The following is an 8,323-nucleotide window of genomic DNA, read 5'->3' as shown; positions in this document are numbered from 1 at the left end:
TAAAGTATTTTATTTTAATAAATAAAGTTTATTTCCATCACACTGTAAAGTGTTTTAAGATATTACATACAGATTACATATACCAAAGATTTTAAATATAAACTGGGTCAGCATACTGTTAATTACAGTAAGTACCATGGGAAACAGGGGTGCTGAGCAGGACCCCTGGCGTGGAGCCCATGAAGAAATATGGTTGGGGATAAAACTTCACACAAACAAAACCAAAAAACTGTGGTGTTTTGCCTAGGCATACATATTACGTGTGTTTGTTTTTATTTATGCTGTATTATAAAATGCCCATATTATAAAAAAAAAAAAATAAAAAAAATATATATATATATTTGGAATTGCCCTTTAAAACGAAGGCTCAGTTTGTGGTTCACACTTATTTGATTAAAAACAACAAAAACAATAAAACAAAGACAAAGTCACTTATATTAAACACTTTTTTATTTATGTTTTTTTTTTTTTTTTTGTTAACAGAAGTTATCTTGCGCCTTTAATTGCCTCAGCTATCGTCCTGTCAATCATCTGTCTCATTCTCACAGGTCGCGGATATGATTACAGTTTCAATGTATAAAAAATGTATTTCACCATCATTGGTACCCACCCTCAGCCGATTGGCATTACAGTATTTGCAATCACCATTCCGTGTCAAAACGGAGCGTCTAAAAGAAAAGTTCTGACTGCTGCCTGAACACTGGTCAGTGAGCCTCTCCCGCTCGGCGCTGTCAAGCGCAGCTTCACCACACAGATTTAACTCCGCACAGCTAAATAAAACAGGCTGGTGGCAGACTAATAATTAATATTTCTGATGTAAAGATTTCTGTGAAACGTGTAAAGTTGCACAGAAGAAAGCCCAATAGGACCTGCCCTGTACAGTTTAAGAATCTGTAGCCATAGTAGAGGACTATTATTTTGTTGAACAGACCTGAGCGACAACTTATGACGTCACATGCTCAGATTTGCTTGACCACTCGGCGGAAGGGGGCGTGTCAGGCCGCCCACATGTGGAAAACGAATTTTGAAGTCATTTATTCGTTTTTTGCCTGTGAACTAAAAAGCGAAAAATCAAGCCGAAATCTCGTTTTGTCGTTTTTTTGAAAAAACGAATAAAGGGGCCGTTTTCTTGTTTCTGGCAGAATAGAAAAATATAACTTTAAGTAAATATTAAACAAAGGCAATAAAATTATAAATTAAAAAACGATTAGTTTTTTCATTTTCTGTTTTTTAAATTGAAAACGGATTTGGAATGGACGGAAGGTCTGTGGTCCGTAATCCATTGACTTGTTATCTGAGCAATGAAGGCCGTAATGCTTAATGCTGTCCACTAGAGGGTGAGACAGGATAATAAGTGTTTTCCACATGTGGGCGGCCTGACACGCCCCCTTCCGCCGATTGGTCAAGCAAATCTGAGCATGTGACGTCATCAGGTGTCGCTCAGGTCAGGTCTGTTCAACAAAATAATAGTCCTCTACTATGACTACAGATTCTTAAACTGTACAGGGCAGGTCCTATTGGTCTTTCTTCTGTGCAACTTTACACGTTTCACAGAAATCTTTACATCAGAAATATTAATTATTAGTCTGCCACCAGCCTGTTTTATTTAGCTGTGTGTGGTGAAGCTGCGCTTGACAGCGCCGAGCGGGAGAGGCTCACTGACCAGTGTTCAGTCAGCAGTCAGAACTTTTCTTTTAGACGCTCCGTTTTGCCACGGGATGGTGATTGAAAATACTGTAATGCCAATCGGCTGAGGGTGGGTACCAATGATGGTGAAATACATTTTTACTGAAACTGTAATCATAGCCGCGACCCGCGAGAATGAGACAGATGATTGACAGGACGATAGCTGAGGCAATTAAAGGCGCAAGATAACTTCTGTTAACAAAAACATAAATAAAAAAGTGTTTAATATAAGTGACTTTGTCTTTGTTTTATTGTTTTTGTTGTTTTTAATCAAATAATTGTGAACCACAAACTGAACCTTCGTTTTAAAGGGCAATTTCCAAATATATTTTATTTATTTGTTATAATATGGGTATTTTATAATACAGCATAAATAAAAACAAACACACGTAATATGTATGCCTATAGGCAAAACACCACAGTTTTTTGGTTTTGTTTGTGTGAAGTTTTATCCCCAACCATATTTCTTCATGGGCTCCACGCCAGGGGTCATGCTCAGCACCCCTAGTTCCCATGGTAGCCTACTAACTGTAATTAACAGTATGCTGACCCAGTTTATATTTAAAATCTTTGGTATATGTAATCTATATGTAATATCTAAAAACACTTTACAGTGTGATGGAAATAAACTTTTCTTAAAGGGTTGTATATCACCACATTTATTGGCACCCTTCTATCTGTGTTGTATACTGTAATAGACAATTGTCCTGCAAAATGATGAAGTTTTTTGTAAGAATAACATTGCGAGCAAATGTCGAATTGTTGTTTGAAATATAAATCAACAACGTAAGAGGCTTTAGGCTGTCTGATGAACTCTGTATGAACAAACACCCAGCTTTGCAGTATGGCACAGAAGCAGCATCTGACCCTGCATTTAGATGTACATTACAGCCATACAATGCAGCTCAAAGGAGGCACTGTGAATTTGCATAGCAATTTCATTCTAAGAGGCTATTAAATGTGCAGTGACAACATGAAACACTTCTTTTAATATATAAAAAAACACCAGTAGTTGGTGGCAAGTCAGCCTGATAGTGATTGAGTACCAATTTACTCATTTAGGCTCACAATAAGCAGATTACATAATTATACCATGAAAAAAAACAAAAAAAACAACAACAACAATATATATATATATATATATATATATATATATATATATATATATATATATATATATATATATATATATATATATATATATATGTGTGTGTGTAAAGGCAGGATCACTTACTGGTGGAACCCAAATGGAAGTTCAGTCCTGGCTGTATAATCAAACAATAAAAACGAGAAACAATGCATGCCATCTAGAACATTTAATTCCACAGGATCCAGTTTCCCCCATTTTTACTAATAACTACTTTGTGTTAATTCAGAGGACAGTAAGGCAAACTATTAAGCATGAACATGAACAGGATCAATTAAGATTTTCAAAGCATTTTGGAACTCTTCTTGGTGGAAATTGACAGCACGTTTAAAAAGAGACGATGCATCATGCTGCAGTATCATTATGGGGTGCAAGCAGTGTTCGAATTGTGTCAAAGCTCTTGGGGGGTTCTTTGCAGTGCGTATCATTTACACGCAAAAAAAAAAAGAAGAAGGTATTTTTGGCGTATAAATGGCACAATCAATAAAATGTATCTGTTTATAAATTTGAGCGTCTTTTCAGACGCAAATCTAATTTGAATTACTTTCTAATGGGAGCGGCAGCGCAATACTTTGATTAAAAAAACTATATATTAGGCCTATCTAATAAATTATGTTTCTATTATTTTAGTTTTAATGAAAAACCAGGGGACCCCCCAATTTTTTTGGGCCTTATGGGGGGGTCCCTTGATGCTTATGGGGGGGATTTTTGTTGTCTAAATAACAGTAAATTGTTTGTGATATAACTATCCATTTATAGATGGAGTAGTTTTAAAGAATGGCCCGAGGCTGTGTTAAATAGATTGTTCCCTTTACATTATTAAACCATTTACGATATTTTATTCTTTTCAAATGTATTGTCTGTCATAGCAGCGAATATTATTAATAATTATTATTATGAATCAGAAGACTTTCAGTCGTTACCACGGCACCGATACGTCACGTTACGCACGCTTCTTACCCATAATCGCTGCGCTTTTACCACTCATTTCTCCCGCCACATGGCTACAGTAAGTATCTCAACCCAAGGGATGTTTGTTTGTTAAAAAGCACGCAAAACCTTTGCTGTTATTTCTTTAGTTGTAGCTGAATTTAATCATCCCTGGAGTTTAGGTTGAATTTGTTAGTGTTGCATTATCATTTACACGGCTACCCGCTGAAGTAGTCCCGACCACGGCACAGTAGGAATGTGGCACTTCCACAACAAAAATCAGTTTAAACTCATGTATTTGTCAATGTGTTGTGAGGACAACAATTAACAACGTGTTGTTGCAGTGGTTAAAGTTTTATTCAAAGTGCAAAGTAAATGTCAGAAGTGTGTAACTAAGGAGAATTTCCGCAATCGGGGATGGACTAGAATAAGAAAGTGGACCGGGAGTCTTTCCAGAGGATTTGACTGCTCAGTGCGACTCAATGTCAATGACCGTTCATACCTGCTATAATTAATGCATAATTAACTTGTAATTAACATAATTATCCTGTAACACTTTGGTGCCATACTTTTGTAAGACTTTGCCATTTTAGAAGACACTGAAATCATCATAATTGTTACTTTAGTTATTTGTGACATTGAGAAGAGAGAGCAGTAGATATTATGAGAAGCGTTTTATGCAACAGGACAGAAGAAGACCACCTTTTCCATTATTTGTAGGCCTAAATAAAAATAGATTTGTGTTGGTACTTGCTTGTGTCAAGTGAAAGTGGTACAAATCTGATATTTGTACAGGATTGATTTGTATTGTACGTAGTGGTTGTGATTGATACATATTCAATTAATAAGTACAATTACTCTGTCCTAACAATTAAGAAATGCTCATTTACTACAAATGCTATTCTAATAATCTTTTGCTTTTTTCTTGTTTTACAGCTATATTGCAACACTTTGACTCCACCAACACACACATATACACACACGCACACAAATCAAAACAACGGCACTTTTAAGAGCCACTCTCTCTCTTTCTCACTTGTCTCTTTCGATCTCTCTCTTTCTGTTATTGTCTCTCTTTTAATCACTCTTTCAATCTATCTCTCTCTCTCACTTCCATCTATTTCTGTTCAGAAATGGCTGGAGGGTCACAAAAAAAGACCTGCCCAAACTGTGGGGAAAAAATATATTGTGGACTTAAAATTTGTTCATTTTGCAACCATCCACAACCCCAAAACGTAAGACTCCAAAAAAAGCTGGAAAAATTTAAAAGTCAGCAGAAGCAGTGGTTGGCATCTATGAAAAATAAATAAAAATAAGTCCCACGTTCTTGATGATGCTGCCATTCTGGTATGTAGTTTTCCGATCATCTCATTCACCAAAAGTGTTTTATTATTTTGACATAAGCAAATAAATTGACTAGTTTAATAAATTGCCTCACATCCACACTATTAATAAGAATATAATTCATGTTTACTGTTTTTTCCTACTATTATATCTAGGGAGTTGAAACTCATACAAATCCTCACATTTATCTATCCAAAAATTATGTAAAAATCATTGTTTGTAGATGTTTTCTAGCTTTGATGTAACTTCACACATTCATGCACCGACAGCGGTGTCAGCCATGCAAGGCGCCATCCAGCTCGTCTGAAGCAGCTGGGGTTAGGTGTCTTGCTCATGGACACCTCGACACTTGATTCAGTGAAACTGGGTATTGACAGTGAAACTGGGTACCTACATGAACCGCTGAGCCACTGCCGCCCCAGTGTAAACTGTAAAATTCAGCTGTAAACTACAGTTTTGTGTATCTAATTGATCTCTCTACCTCTCTGTTCCAGCTTGAGAAGTTGTATGCCCTTGGCATGAAGCCCCTGCTGCTAATTGCCCATCCTGCTAAGGTGGTGACAGGGACGTGCCATACTAAAACAAAACTAATGCTGCCAATGCATGCCCACCTTGGCACATCCACTAAGAAATGCCTTGATAATGTGGATGCCATCTATAAATTGATGGTTGAAGGTGAGATTGCATTTATTTAACCTTGAAATGCATACGCATGCATGTATTCACTATCCGTTGTACAATTGTTGGTGTTGTCCTGTACATTTCCAAACAGCAAAGACTAGAAATTCTGATCTGGCTGTAGCCTAGCTGTAGCTGTAAACACTCAGCTGGGAAGCTAGCGCAAATGGGAAACAGGACTTCCTGTGGTTTCTCATAAAATAAAAGCCAGGGCTGTCATAAAAAATCTTAATGCAAAGAGTAGCTCCTAGTGACAAAATTTTAGGAAAATTCTTAGAAATGTGGGCGTTTACAGCCGAAAGTGGCAGAAAGATGAAGAGGGAGAAGAAATGTGTTGCAGACAATGGACAGTGAGTTAGCCTATAAGACGCTATAGATTAGATAATGCAGAGATCATGTTTAGTGACCGATCTTATTAAAGACACGCTAACATCTCCGTTACAGCACATAAATGCTATAGCAGCAGATTACGCATGTAATTTCAATGTGAAGGCTTAGAATAGACCCTATATAAAAATTGTTTTCCTTCGTGGACAACCAACCAATCACAGTCTTCAAAAGATTTTGTCACACATAGCAACGGGGTCAGCCCCGCCTCCTCACTAAGATAAAAGTTTTTTTTCCTTGCTCAAGAGTTGCTCTCAGAATCACTCTTAAGCTAAGACTCCTATGTAAAAGTTTTTAAGCTAAATTAGGAGTTTTCTGAGAGGATTCTTAGAATCTTTAAGAATACGGGCCCAGGACTCTGACTCTATAGTAACGTAGCAATCAGGTTACATTGCTGTCTCCATCTCTTTCCTCTGTGTTCTCTCTCCATCATACAGGTCTGTGTGTCTGAGCTACACACACACTTATAGCAGACATATATTAAAGGCTGACGGTGGTTTCGGCTGTATTCACACAAAATCCGCCAAAGTCGCTCTTTCCAACAGGGTTCTGTGGAGGTGGGGTCATGTTTATTTGTGCTTTAGAATGTAACCGAAATGAAACAATCAGAAGACCTTTTATTTCTCTGATTCACTGCTTTGTTCTTGCTAACACTGCTCACTCTCTTTTGGAGCTCGCTCAATCGCCGCTCTCTCTGCATGGGACAACTTTGAATCATGTGTTTACAAACAGCAAGAGACAATCCTACTAATTTTGCCCTTTAAGACTAACTTGTGTTAATGTTAATGTATTTTTTAAAAACATAGTCAAAGTAAATCTACTACTTGTGCCACTGCAAATAGAGATTGGATGTGCAAAAAAGTACCTAACGGCATGAAAGTCACTGAGACCACAACCGGTGTTGGGCAAGTTACTCAGGGAATTGTTACTCCTCCTGTAAAAGTTATAATATTACTTTACTTATTATAGGGAATTAAAAGTTACTTGTTACATTACTTGTCATGTTACTATATTACTTTTACTATCCCGCGCCCTGCCCCTTTCTAAAAAGTGACAGATAACCTGTTTAGTCCGCTTATTTTAGAAATGAATCCACTTTACTGGAACAACAATAATTAACATTAGGAGTCAACAATCAGCCAAACTTTACACATTGCTGCCTCTCCGACCAGGTGATGCTATTCAGAGAAGCAATGTGCATATTTAAAAAATAATAAACAGTTTCTCCCAACATCGGTAATAGCTATCTAATGCTATTTAACTAATAGCATATTGATAAGAGCAGGGTGGAGTATGTTTTTTTTATGTTTCCCAACATTACTGGCTGAAATAAAAAATAAAGCAAGTCAACCCCGATTTTTGAACTAATGTTTTTTTCTGCACATGTATTAATAAGAGCAGTATTCAGTGTTTTTACAGAAGATTCAACTTTGCTTAATGCCACTCTCCCGACGAGTGCATGCATCACTGGCAGTAGCATCCTACCGGTCAGCACCGGCGTTTGCATATTATATATTATATTTGTGTGTTCTCCATGTCCATTTATAGGTTGGACAAGACTCAACCCAGACCAACTACCTCAAGAAGAGGAGAACTTTGTCCTACATTTGGTGACGTGTGACTTAACCCCTACCACCCATATCCAGTAACCACAACAGGAAACACCAGCCACAGCATCACAAAACCAGGCTCCATCCATTGGCACACCAGCAACCCAGACTACATCCGTCTGCACGTCACCACAGCCGTCTCCTTCCTACCACACATCACCGCACCCTGCTCCATCCATCTACAAACCAGCACACCAGGGTCCATCCATCTACAAACCAGCACACCAGGGTCCATCCATCTACAAACCAGCACACCTGGCTCCATCCATCCAGGAACCAGCACACCTGGGTCTTTCCAGCCACACACCACCACACCTGGCTCCATCCATCCGAGAACCAGCACACCTGGCTCCATCCATCCAGGAACCAGCACACCTGGCTCCATCCATCCAGGAACCAGCACACCTGGCTCTTTCCAACCACACACCACCACACCTGTCTCCATCCATCCAGGAACCAGCACACCTGGCTTCATCCATCCAGGAACCAGCACACCTGTCTCCATCCATCCAGGAACCAGCACACCTGGCTCCATCCATCC

Source organism: Squalius cephalus, assembly GCF_949319135.1.
Source record: "Squalius cephalus genome assembly, chromosome: 15".
Classification (NCBI taxonomy): domain Eukaryota; kingdom Metazoa; phylum Chordata; class Actinopteri; order Cypriniformes; family Leuciscidae; genus Squalius; species Squalius cephalus.
Note: the sequence above shows the minus strand (reverse complement) of the source record.